The sequence below is a fragment of the Alosa pseudoharengus genome, unplaced genomic scaffold, assembly GCF_046254945.1.
Source record: "Alosa pseudoharengus isolate Yale_2024_CS ecotype anadromous, Long Island Sound unplaced genomic scaffold, YU_APseudo_1.1 YU_APseudo_1.1_scf_2, whole genome shotgun sequence".
Lineage (NCBI taxonomy): Eukaryota > Metazoa > Chordata > Actinopteri > Clupeiformes > Clupeidae > Alosa > Alosa pseudoharengus.
Genome location: NW_027468663.1, coordinates 16,131,147 through 16,145,154, shown reverse-complemented (window position 1 = coordinate 16,145,154; position 14,008 = coordinate 16,131,147). Strand labels below are relative to the sequence as shown.

The following is a 14,008-nucleotide window of genomic DNA, read 5'->3' as shown; positions in this document are numbered from 1 at the left end:
ATTTAAGCACAGCTCAGCTTTAAGAAACTCAGATAGCCTAGATGCATGCTTAGCATTTTTTGATCATTAAGACTCCTTTCACAAACTCTTACTCTATATCCTCTGATTTTAATATTACCTATATCTAGGCAATATTTGTAACATTTATTTTGTATTTGGCCTGTTATGAAATCATGAAGAACGATTTAAACAGATTTTGAAACCTAAAGACCAAAGTTGGAGACATGAATGTAGACCTTGCTGCAGATTACATTTTTAATTTAACCGGAATACGCTGGAACGGCTTACTGTACAGGGGACTGCTTTATTTCTGGTAAGGTCTGCTGTTTATTCTGATATATGGTTTGTCGTGTTGAACTAAGGGTTCGTGAAGTATTCCACCGAGATGAATGGGTAGGGGAGATGGGTATAGCACCTTATGTAGACGTTATGATTAAATTTAATTATATTATTTACTTTTCTCGCGAACCGTTCACCACAGCAATTAGAGGCTAACATCGTTTAAAAGCTGAGAAAAAGCTCTTTCATGTGATGTGATACATGTGTCTGTGTGATGAGTAGGCTTAACGATTGCAAGTATTTCAACTGAGAAGAATGGGTGAGTTTGGACGCACTTTCTGTCTTGCCATGCTGCTGTCATTTTCTCCACTGTGTAAGACTGAATTAGTTTGCGCTGTGATTATTTTGACAGGCTATAGGCTAAATAAAAATCGCTATTAAACGGACACAAAGCAGAATATTGAAAGAAGGGGGCACCAAGGCCAACGCAAGGGGCAAAGATGTGAAACGTGAAATTTCATTTTCAGTTTTTTTTATATATGAACATAAAAAAATGCGCTGGTCTCGAGGACTCGGTCTGAAATTACGAGTCCTTCTCTTCCCACTGTGGTCCGAGACCGAGTCAAGACCGAGTCTTTGAAGGAACAAGTCCGAGTCGAGTCCGAGAAAGCAGAAATCGGTCTCGAGACCGGACTCGAGTACTACATCACTGCCGTTTGGGACCCGCAAATTGATACATACATCCGCCGCGGACCCGCAACGGACTCATAAAGGCTCATCTGGCCCGGGTCCGTTTCGGACCCGTTTATCTCATTTTCAAAATTCCTTCTGTTCTTGCTGTAGGATTAAATAGGATAAACTATAGGATAAAAGTAAACTATCACTAGGCCTAGCCTAGGCTACTACAGCAAGATAGGCCTACGATTAGCATCGCCTCGTATTTTTAACTTAACAATACTGTCAATAAACCTAACAGAAAAGGTTTAAGTCAAGACATCAATTTACTGTACAAACGTGATCACTACTCAATGGAAATATAAAATGGACATTTATGGAAAGTTACAGGTTATAAGCTATTCTGTTTTTGTTAAGTAGCCTATGTTGCCTAGGCTACTCTACATGAATTTTGAGGTCAAAACCTAATTTAGTGCTTTATCAGCCTAGGTCAGTGCAGACATGAAATATTTTATCTAATAGGCTACAACTTCAATGAAATGCTGTGCTATGCACATCTAAAATATCAGAAAATGAATAACTGGTGAATGACAAGAAGTTCAATAAAAAGATTGTTTAATGCTTATTTCTCCTATTACTCCATTTGTGTGGATGGAGGCGGAACACGTCTCCTCGTTGCCCGATCCACCGCCAGTTGAAACACCTAATTGCGTGCTTGGTGACCTCAGTGTCCGTGGCTGACCGTGTCACCATGTTTTTCCTCACAGCACCTGTAATCAAACAGACAGATCTGTTTATGTTTATGGTATGTAGCATCCAAAGCCAAGTATGCTTACACAATACAATATATGAGATAGGTATTAAGGAGATTAAATTTAAAAAGAAACATGTCTTACAAAGCTCCTCTGTTCGCTGCATGTTGAGGGCTGGTGTGGGGGTGGAGGGAGTTGAGGAGGGACTGCCGTTCCTGGCCCATAGTGAGGTGGGCGGTGTGCGAGAGGGGGAAAAAATGTATTAAATGGTAGTCATCATTGATAATACACATGGGGCCTTTCTATTCACTAATATTTCAGAGATCAGTCCCTACCTTGAGTAACTCTCCGTATGTTAAATGCGGGTGCAGGTGCAGGGAGTTGAGGTGGTGAAGAGTGTTGCGGTCCTGCCTAATGGTGAGGTGCTAAGGGAGAGAAATGGTTGTGATCTGTTAACCATGGTAGGCTGAGAGCTACAGGGCCAAACAATGGCAAACAAAAACAAATCTCTGGTCATACTGGACATGAATTTGTATGTTTTAACATTTTGGTATGCACTATCTATATCAACTCCATGAATGGATTGACATTGAAATCAATGTGTTTCAATACAATCTGATAATAATGAATGAACTTTTCAGGCAATATTGCATGAATGCAGATGTTTTAACTGACAAAATATTTGGCTGAGATTTATGTAATGTATGAAGTATGCAGAAAATCTGAGATGGTAATGCAGATGCAATCTGTTGATTTGAAATAGAGTGACTACTGCTGTGTTAATATAGATGGGGCCACTGTATTCAATTTTATTTCAGAGATCAGTCTTTACCTTAACAGTTTTCTCCAGGTTGAGGGGTAGTGACTCTGCTGCCTGGCACTCGGCAAGATGGTGGAGCTGGAGGAATAGATACAAGGAGAGGGGAATGTCTTTAGCACTAAGAATGTTAACCATATCTCTAATATTAATATTATGATTTAGTTATTTCAATGTTAAGAGATTATTACTTACTTTGCCAGTGCAATTGGCTTAGGTTTGAGGCTTCAACTGATATACCAGGCGAGTTGGAAGGTACCTCAGAGATGCAAAGTCACCATTTACTGGCTCTTCTTCACTCTCATCAGAGTCCCCGAAACGATGGCTGTTAAATAACCATATCATTATGGTTATTGCAATCCCAAAATTTCCAAATATACATATAGTACAAGCATCTCTGGTCTATTTTGGAATGCTACGGGAATGTGTTCACATTACATTTTAACAACCCAGAAAGTATCTTCATCAAGCGAACCCAACAGAGGCAATCGTAACGTTAGATGGTAGAATCCAGCCGATAAAAGTTGACGCTGCAGAACAAACAAAATAGAAGATGGGGACCAAGTTCCATACAGTTAAGTTACGTTAGCATAATAAATCACAAACAGACGCCAATACCCATTAGTTGTCTGAACCGACTTAAACAGTGATTAAAATGCCGAGGCTTTCATTACAAAGATGGCAGAAGGACACTAAAGTTAAGTTACGTATGAGACCAAACTTGGCAAAATGCAAACGTTAATGCACAGCTAGCTAGAAGCTAGGGCTAAACCATTATCAGTGAGTCAACATGCTAAAGTTGTAGCTAGGTAGCTTTCATAGCAGACGAGTGCTTCACTGACTTCATTGACTGAAATACCAGTGCCAATGTATCAGCTTAATCAAGGATTGCATCGCAAACGTGATCTCAAACATATATATGTATAATAGACATTAGCAATAACTTATGCAATTGCGCCTAGCAGCATGCTAGCTAGCAGCTGTATGCCGCTAGCATAGTAGCACTATGGACTATGGACAACAGCAACACATTAAAACAGACAAGACCAGACTAACGTTAAATAACAATGTGTGTTTTTTAAATCACACTACCATAACATATTCTGCCGAAATTGCTAACCCATTTTAAATCAAATAGGCTACAGACTCATATGAGCATCACAGCTAACAATAACGTTAACTTAGCCTGTTGCTCAAAATTACAAACGTCTGCACTAACGTTAACGTTAGTCCTAATATCAAACAACGTCATTATAATCAATAAACATGATAAGTAAGTTTTAAGTATAAAACCACAAAGGCCAATGTTTAGCTATTGTGAATGTCACAATATATTAATAAATATCACTTACTCGAGAGGGTTCAGCGCAACCGTGTCCCAGCAAAGAAAATATCCACTAGTATGACTCTTCTCGGCTCTTGGTGTACAGTCATGTTCAACCGTTACAGTACAGGCGCGTCCGCGCCCGCGGATCCGACATGGGTCCACTCAGGACCCGCTGTTTGACAGTAGAATTTACGGAGCCGCCTGGAGGCGGAGCTGATCCTCTGTGCGGCACCAAAACGAATGCGACAGTCACGCGGGTTTGGCGACTTGAAGGCGGATCCGCCTAGGAGTCTACTGCTGTGTGGGTAGAATTTAAATATTTAAAATACTTTCACAGCAAAAAATATATATGCGATTAATTTAGATTAATTAATCACAGAGTATGTAATTAATTAGGTTAATTTTTTTAATCGATTGACAGCCCTAATACTAACATCTTAGAAATATTGTAAAATTATTGAAATAGATTAAGAAAGCCACCGCTAATGGTGATTTCAATGGTTAGATTGATCTGTTTAGATCCAGTGAAATTGCTGCCTTGGCAACGCTACGTCATGGCTTCGGTACTCTATTATATGAAATTTGAATGAGATTTGTGCTTTATGTCTTTTTTTCCCTTTTGTCTCTCATTTACAGAAAACAAACTAACTCCAGGCTTGCTTCAAGACAGTAAGTATACATAAATATGTTTGTATCAACAATTAACACATCTTTGTGAATTTGACATTAAGTGCTGTTATCAACCTTAACTCATTGAATGCCAAGCTGTTTTCGGGAGCTTTGTCCTAGAGTGCCAGCAATCTAGACCATTGCTGATGATTTGTGTACAGCCACAGCATATTCTGTGTTATAGCTATGAACACGTACAATAGCTTGATTAAAAGGTGAGACTTTAAGCTCTCAGTGCGTGCAAACCGTGTATTTCTACACGCCTCCGTTCCTGAGAAATCCCAAGCTAAACAGTGGCTAGTTTTCATCAAAATCGCTGTTTTTTTTCTAGAAATGGAGATAAACATCTTTCATGAAATATGAAGTGTTGCCTGTTACTTACTCGTGTAAACATTCCGGGAAGTGATCAGTGAGACCTGGCGAGACTGCCACCTCGTGATTAAGCCTGTTTGAGTTGTGATTCACTCGGATCTTTCACCCGTATCTTTAAATTAACCCATGAGTCGCGAGTCTCTAGTATCATTAACTCGGATCAGTTGAGTCCTACTGCAATTCAATCTAAAACGATAAACAGCGCCACGCACAAACCTCTTGCAACATTATAGCCTCCTAGCCCTAGCCATCGTAGCTGCCAAAAATTTAACAATTTCGTAGGCAACCACAACTCCACAAATCAACTCAAGCGACTGAGTGAGCAGGCAGTCCGAGATAACTGGTTAACTTCCCGCAGAGCCGGAAACATTGCAGACTCACAGACCATGGGACTCAGATTGGAGCGGCTGAGTAGCAATCCGGGTTAGTCGGATCAGCCGGCCGGTTAGGCTACGTTGAGTACGAGTCAGTCGAATCAGCCGGCTACGTTGTCATGAGTGGATCTGCGAGAGCGAGCAGCTCCTCCTCGAGGTGAAAAGCAATTCCACAACAAAAGCCATTTCTTTCACTTCTGAAATAACATTCAATGTTCTGCATGTAGCCTAGACATAATTAGATTTGGTGTATAGATGTAGCATATTAAAATGCAATTAGGTCGTGCAGATGCACGCTCATGGAGCTGCTTGAGTAGCCTATCTACCCGGGTCAGTCGAGTCAGCCGGGCGGGCCGGTTAGGTTGTTATGAGTGCGAGTCAGCCGAATCAGCCGGCTTCTTTGTCATGAGTGGATCTTTAGAGTAACTCCTCGTCAAGGTTAAAAGAAAATCCACAACAAAAGCCATGCTTTCACTTCTGAAATAACATATATTCTGCACGCATAGCCTATACTTTAAAATGCAATTAGGTCGCGAAGACAGTCCGAAACATTGCAAGCTCTGTATGGAGAGTAGGCTAGCCAGTCGGATCAGCCAAGCGGGCCGGTTACGTTGTTGTTATGAGTGCGAGTCAGCCGAATCAGCCGACTACGTTGTCATGAGTGGATCTTTAGAGGAGCGAGTAACTCCTCGTCAAGGTTAAAAGAAAATCCATAATAAAAGCCATGCTTTCACTTCTGAAATAACATATATTCTGCACGCATAGCCTACTTTAAAATGCAATTAGGTCGCTAAGACAGTCCGAAACATTGCAAGCTCTGTATGGAGTTGCTTGAGTAGGCTAGCCTACCTGGGTCATTTGGATCAGTCGGGCGGACCAGTTACATTATGTTGTTATGAGTGCGAGTCAGTCGAATCAGCCGGCTACATTGTCATGAGTGGATCTGTAGACGAGCAAGTAGCCTAGTTTCTACTCGTGTCAAGGTGATAATAATAATAGGCCTAATGAGAATAGTAGTAGTAGTAGTAGTAGTGTAGTAGTAATAATAATAATAATAACAATAATAATAATTTATTCACTGCAGGGCATTTCTACGTTCCTGTTTCTATGTCTACATTGAAAGTCAATTGCAAAGGCTAGGTTAAGACAATAAATAAACAGTCTGGCTCAAACTGCTTTCTTTCCCGTGAGTGGGTGAGTGAGTTTGATGCTATTATATTAGGCTATTTTATATTATATTATATTATATTATATTAGGCTACCTAACATGATATATATATATATATATATATATCTATGATTAATAGGCTAATAATATTAGTTGCCTAGTAATACCTACACTGTAAAAAGTTTAACGTAAAATTTACAGCAACTTGCTGGCAGCAAATAACCAGCAAGTTGCTGTATTTCACTCTACAGTACACCTACTGTATATGAAATCACAGTACCTATGCCTGATACTGTAAATGCAAACTACAGTAGTACTACCAGTGCTGTAATGTATACAGCATTGAATTGTCTACCGTATTTTTAATCACAGTACTTATGGATCATACTGTAACTAAGTACAGTAGTAATACCAGTGCTGTAATATTATATACAGTAATTTTGGGAAATTCATATCCTGCTTTATCTACAGCCAGGATAAATTTGGCTAGGCCTAGGTATGGTTTCGGCTACACAAACTTGCATAAATAACCATTGACAACTTGTTATCAGTTTGAAAAGCAAGTACATTTATTCACTTTTTTCCGTTTAGAAATTCTCGTGTGCTGCATCCTAACGTTAGACCAACGGTTGCAGTCAGCCTGATCCACCACCAGTAGCAGAGTGAAGCAGCACCTAGCAGAAATAGAAGAAGAAAAGATAAACAGTGTTAGATAACAATTTTCAACTGAAACTGAAGGCTACTTACAAGTGAAACTTTAGAATAATCATTTATATATATACTGTATGTTTTTTGAGTTTACTGTCAAAATGCCAGGCTGAAGATGCTGTTGGCATAACTCAGTTTCGCAAGGTATATTTAACGTTAGCCAGCTGGGTGAGCTCATTGATGATGTTTGCTTGCAGCAACAGCCATTCGCGATGTTCGTCCGAACAACGGTTAATGATAGTCAGATGTGACTTAAAGTTAACTTATATCAATATTGCTAAAGTTCGCCTATTAAACTCACAAAACCGTACATGATTACGAGGAGTTAACGTTACATAAGTCAGCTAAACCTCCACGTTAACGTTAACCAGCAACACATCATCTTCAGCCTGTAACGATTCGATAGCGAACCACACAGTTGTCCAATCAAAAGGTTTATTCACTGGGAACGAGAGTCGGGACACAGATAGACCAAGACACAGAACACAATGCAAACAGGGCAGGTCAAGCACGCACACACACTACACATACAGGGGAGGACGCAGCCTCCCACACAAAAAGGATCACACACGAGGGAGAACTAAAAGGGAAACATGTTACAATAAAGACGCTAACATTACACACAAAACTAAGGAGAATAACGACATAAACCCCCCAAATGTTCGCTCTCGTATCCCAGGATCCCCTGCGCGGGAGAACGCGAACACTGTCTTTTTGCGCCGACGTTACACAGCTCCCCCAACAAGCCATTGCCGTCCTCGGCAATGCCCACGAGGTAGCCACATGCTAACGTCGGCGCGCGTCGCCCGCCACTCAGTTCAGTGCGACAGTACCGCCAACTCACGTGGGGTGCATGCCGCAGGAGCTCACTCAACGGGCGCCACGCTGCTAGCAATCCAGTACGGGCGTGCTAGCAGCCACGTGGCCGACCCGCTCGTCACCAGCTCCCTCTCAGCAGCCGCCCTCAGGCTGCACTTTCCGCGGCGTGACACCGCGGCACTCCTCCTCTCCAGACGGGGCCCTAGGTGGCCTTACAACCGTCGACACTGTACCAAGCACCGGGGTTCGAGGGGGGCCAGATGAAGCTGCGCCAACGCCACTCCGCTCCGTCGAGTCGCCGACCAGGACAGACAGGCACCGACTCCACAGCAACCGGACCGCGCTGAGCTCTCCCGCTGCAGCTACCGTCTTCGGCGTCCCTCCTCGTGTTGCCATCTCGCAGAGCCGTACTGCTCTGTTCCCGGCCCGTTCCACTCCTTCGCGGCCTCGGCGAAGGCACGACCCCCGAGATGGTCGTGTTATCGAACTCCACACACAACGAACTTTTTTTTTTCTTTTTTTTTTTTTTTTAAAAAGGCGCCGGCCAACAGGCCAACTAGAACTAGCGCCTAGCACTGCACGGTGCCCCTCACACGCACCCAAAAGTTAAAGCACACACCAAAACAGTCACACACTAGAGGGCCCTTCCGTCGAAGCTGCCCCACCGTCGTGAGTTCGCTGCCCTCAGCGGCTCCGCCAACCGTCCATCGTCTAGGAACCTCTTCCTCGCCGCACTCCCTCTCTGCTCACGCGTCGCGGCTCGCCGTGGAGTCAGCGCCCAGGCCATCGCCGTCCTCTCCGCGAACGCTTCTTCAGGCTCCTCTTCCGGCAAGAACTTCTCCCATGGCCGCAGGCAGCTCCAACCGAAAGCTCCTCTCCTCCATCGGCAGTAGCGATAGAAGGCCCCGAGCTCTTTAGTAGCCCTTACAAGGGCTCTCTCTGCATCCCCTTGCGTGGGCCTCCACCCAGTGATGAGGTCTCCCGCTCCCAGCTGCTCCCGCTGAGTGGAGGCCATGTTCGAAAGTCGCTTCTGACACCAATGTAATGATTTGATAGCGAACCACACAGTTGTCCAATCAAAAGGTTTATTCACTGGGAACGAGAGTCGGGACACAGATAGACCAAGACACAGAACACAATGCAAACAGGGCAGGTCAAGCACGCACACACACTACACATACAGGGGAGGACGCAGCCTCCCACACAAAAAGGATCACACACGAGGGAGAACTAAAAGGGAAACATGTTACAATAAAGACGCTAACATTACACACAAAACTAAGGAGAATAACGACATAAACCCCCCAAATGTTCGCTCTCGTATCCCAGGATCCCCTGCGCGGGAGAACGCGAACACTGTCTTTTTGCGCCGACGTTACAAGCCTAACATTGTGACAGTAACATACTAGGCCTAGCACTACTAGTGAATGTTTAATATAAATTATATGAATATAATAAACTGTAACTTACTGAGAACTAAGGTAGGCCTAATATAAATGAGACTGCCATAACGTTAACGTAACATAAAACATTAACGTTAATGCCACCGTCACAGCAACAGCAACTAGCTAAGTTATGATAGCTAGCCTAACGTTAGCTGCTACTTACTTAGTTGATCCAACAAGTATGGATGAGTTGTAAGTTAGACAGTACAACGTACATAGACTGTACACATGCCCGAATTTAATGTAGTACAATTTCACAATGAAACATTAACGTTAGCAGCTACATAAATAAATGCTTGCTTACCATTAAGGTGGAGCTGCGAACTTGTCAGAGTGCTGAACACCGTTGGTCTGACTGACTGAACTGTTGCTCAAAAATGATCTCCCGCCGGACAGTTCAAACGTCGTCGCACGGTGCACGTTTCAATCACCACGTCAAAATTTCCCAGTAAACCATAAATCCATGACTTTTCAATATCTTTTCAAAATGATGATTTGGATGGAAAATCAACATAATATCAATGTCACCTTGCTATCTGGGAGCTTAACTTTGTATTTATGTGCAAAAAGAAAACAGAAAACCCCAACTGATTTTCCGCCATGTTTTTTCAAAATTTTCAAAAAGCTGACAAGTGAGGGAGGAGTCAGATTTCTGTGTTATGATTCGCAGCAAATTTTTATTACTGTAGTTTGACCATTTTTGACCATAATTCATAGCGAAACCACAGCAACATACTGTATTCACAAATACAGTACACATTTTCCCCAAAAACAGCAGTGATGCTGTGAAAATCACAGAATCTTGTTACAGTGTATTAGAATAGATTCCTAGTAGCCTACTATTAGTATAGTAGTGGTAATAAACATTGTAGCAGAGTAGCATTAGACCTAGGCACATTTTCTATTGTTAACAAAACAACAACAAATAATTAATTATTATATAGGCTACCCTCTCTGTCAATAAGATCAAAGTTTCTGAACATGAGCACCAAAAAGATGAACAATGTGTGGATGCACTTTGACCAGGAGAGCAAAACTCTTAGGCTAAATGCAAGTACTGCAAAAACCTGGTTTCAAATCATGGAGGATCCACATCCAACATGAGAAGGCACTTAACGAAATGAAGCACCCCACTGCACTGCTTGAACGTAGGACTGAATTTCTTTGCGATTTAGCAATACTGACTCAAGTGACTCAAGTGACTCGTTCAACCCGGATCAGTTTAGTGAGTGACTCAGAATAACCCGGATCCTTAAAAGGAATCGAGTTTGACAGGCCTACTCGTGATAGACCCACGAAAATGGGCTGGTTTTGACCTGACGTGCATGCGTCACTGATTCGACCCAAAGCGGCAACCGAGTTATGATAAAATGTCCAGATTGTCCGTTTTCATGAGTTTCACGATCGTCATATAGTTCATTTCTATTCATCACAGAGTTCCCCAAATCACATATAAGGTGTATTAGAGTGTCTTGTTTCGTAATTTAAAAAAAAAGCTAAAAACCTAATACGTTTTTGGCACTCAACGCATGGCACTCAATGAGTTAAGTGAGCCATACGTGCAGCATAATTTACCCAATCACTCAAAGAACTTAAGTCTACAGAGATTTACAAGCAGGGCTATCACTTGGCTCTATCACAGTTAGCTGTCAGAAGTTAACCCCTGAGGCAGTTGATGCACTGTATAATAATTATTTTGTTAAATTAACATATTTAATGTTGCATTGTATTGTTACAGCGGCTTCCCTCAGTCCCTTGTGGTGTTGCCTTGTGGTGGTGACGTCTCAGGTGTGAATCTCATTTTTTTACAGCTAAACCAGCTATGCTGCTACACTTAGTCAATGAGAGATAATGGCTTCTAATGTTAATTTGGCCTTTTGATGGGCTTGAGTTTTTTCCCACTTTGCAAAGGCATGTCCTAATCTATGGAGGTTGACAGAACTAGCAAGATAGTTAAGTTAGTTGACTTTTCAAGCTGTTTTGCTAATATCACAATGGTCAATCCTCCAAACTCAATGTATGATTAAATGTCACATGTATCAGCACCAACAACTCATGGTGGTTTTCATTTTACTAAAAAATAGCACCAGTCTTGGAATTTTCTATCCCATCAAAGGTAGCAAATCTAATTGATGGCCACCTACAAAATTAGTTACTTCACTTAACTCACCAACCTATATCACGATCACCTGCCTATTACTGTAACAAATAGAACAATGAATGCTGCTTTGCTCACTCTACAACGAAGAAGTGATGTAGCGTCTTGAATTTCTAGTACTGCTTGATAGGGAAACTACATGGCCTGATATTTAAGTGGTGATGAGTAATTGTACGCATTCCTTGTTTTGGAAGTGTGTAATTTGTTTGTTTGTTTTCTTGTAGGCTTGTTCCAGACCAGCCTTCACCACCAGAGTGGTGTCTGTGTGCTACCTGTGGCTCTGTGTCTGTCTGTCTGAACGCACCTGTGTACACTTGTCTACGTCTGTCCACCCTACACGCATACACACTAACAACATTACTTGACATCATTGCTGACACCAGAACCCACTCACCTACATACCTGCAGACATATTGATGACAAGAATATTTAACCCTTACGAGCCCGACCGTTCTAATTTCGTTACAAAAGTAACGATGGCCAATCGTCTAATATCTCAGCTGTCCAATTACTGATTTTATTTCTGAAATCTTCCCCGTAATGCTGACAACATAAGCTTCAATTTGATATGATTGGTTAAGGGGTTTATGGCGCGAAATGTTTTGGATACTTGAAGATGAGTCTTGAAAAAATATTTTCACTTGAGTCGGTGCATTTGACGTGGACAGCCGGATGCCACCTGCACTTAAGTTGGAGTTTACCTCGACTGGAAACCACACAGCTGGATAAACTGAGGTAATATTGTTTTTACATCAGTTCTAGTTATGGTTTATCTTAATTTGAAGTCCTTAAATCATGTTATTTGACAGTAATATGCTTTCTCATCAGCGTCAACATTATGGCTTAGCGGGCGCTAGTGCATCGTCACGTAACTTTAGCTAACTATAATTCTGAACTGCTTGCAATATTATCGTTTGCTTTTGATGTCAGTTATTTTCATTTGACAGTTTCATTTAAAAACCTGTTAGTATATAACCTGTAGGTAAGTTTGTTTTCTAGTACCAATTTGCTTGTTAGGTAAGCATTATATTGGCAAGACAGTATAGCAAACCAAAGCTGAATAAATCAATGGGCGCCGCGTTTCTAAGTTGCGTTCTCTTACATGAAATAAGTTGAGCGATATTTTTACTCCTCTCAATATGTAACGTTAGTTGTAGAAAATAAGATGTGAAATCACATATTCTGTCAGAAATGTAATTAACTTATTACCTTTCCTCCGGTTGTTATCTGTAGTGCAGTCTGTAGTGAACTATTTTAGCTTGCTAACTTCTAAATGACAAACATCAGACGTGCTTCTAAGATGGCATGACTTGAAATAGATGAAGCACAGCTCCTCTCAATATTTAGTTATAGAAAACATGATGTGAAATCACATATTCTGTCAGAAATGTCATTATTGCATTTCAGCTGTTTGTTACTAGGTGAAATGTAATCTGTCTTTATCTTGATGCCAGCCAGGCAATCAGATTTAGGGTAGCTAAACCCATGTGTAATACAATGACTTTTCATAGACATTTCGAGTATATTCTGAGGATGCTTCAATAGTTTAGGCTACCTCTTCTTTTGTGTGCATACATGCACAAATCTGTAGTTTTGTGATTTTATTTTTTACATTAATAAAGGTATTTGTATGATTTCGCTCTTGTTTCAGATGGAGGATGACAAGACCTACACAGACCTTCTCGCAAGCCTGAAGAGGTAGCTGACTGCTCATGAGCTTGCGCTCACAATGCTGAAGACCATGAGGGGATGGAGGAAGAAGGTATAGATTTATGTGCCGTGCGTAGGATGGTGCAGACTAAAAAACTGTGTGAAATAGACTTGTTATGTTCTTTTTTACTCACATTGTTGTCCCAGGCATATGTGGTTTTACCAACCGGAAGGAATGGGAGCTTGTGCTTAGTAGGCCATCGTATGCAAACAGTGCAGGGGCATGGGACAAAGACCCCAGAAGAGTTTCACAGGTTTCTGGGATTGATCATTTACATGGGGGTTCACTTCCCTCCCTAATATCCATTGCTACTGGGGAACCAAGTCTTGGCAGGGATCAGGGGACATTGACCAAATGATGAATACATATTTTGTACTCCAAAAAACGCAGAATACCAGAAAGCACTTTTTCTCCATTGACATTGCCGTTGTCAGTAGCTTCTTGTTATTTCAAGTTTGACAATGCAATGCAGAATCTGGTGTTGAACCTAGGTTTGGTAGCTACAACCAGAAAGAATTTGGAGGAAATCTATCACAACAGCTGGTAGGCATTTCCGTTGAAATTTCAGCCTCACCTTCAGCTGCTCCAACTACTACTCTGTCGTCTTTCCATCAAGTACATATTCCTGTACAGCAGGAGCTTGTTATAAAAAACGTACATAATAAAACTAAAGTAGCTTGTATGGCCCTGGAGTGTAACGGTAGGCGAATTTGATTTATTGATAAACAAATTGC

The 14,008-nt window shown here is 41.6% G+C and overlaps 1 long non-coding RNA gene across 3 annotated transcripts; it reads right to left on the bottom strand.

The window, feature by feature from the left end:
* Positions 1 to 1,552: 1,552 nt before the first annotated feature.
* LOC143135088 (uncharacterized) lies at positions 1,553 to 4,067 on the bottom strand. 3 transcript variants are annotated; one of them, XR_012988793.1, is made up of 7 exons: positions 3,876 to 4,067; positions 2,962 to 3,053; positions 2,719 to 2,848; positions 2,539 to 2,604; positions 2,042 to 2,131; positions 1,851 to 1,921; positions 1,553 to 1,724 (listed from the first exon to the last, which is right to left on the bottom strand). It is a non-coding gene; the product is annotated as an uncharacterized LOC143135088 (long non-coding RNA). The 3 variants fall into 3 exon arrangements; XR_012988794.1 differs by lacking the exon at positions 3,876 to 4,067 and adding an exon at positions 3,366 to 3,839; XR_012988795.1 differs by lacking the exon at positions 3,876 to 4,067 and adding an exon at positions 3,616 to 3,634.
* Between the last annotated feature and the right edge of the window lie 9,941 nt (positions 4,068 to 14,008).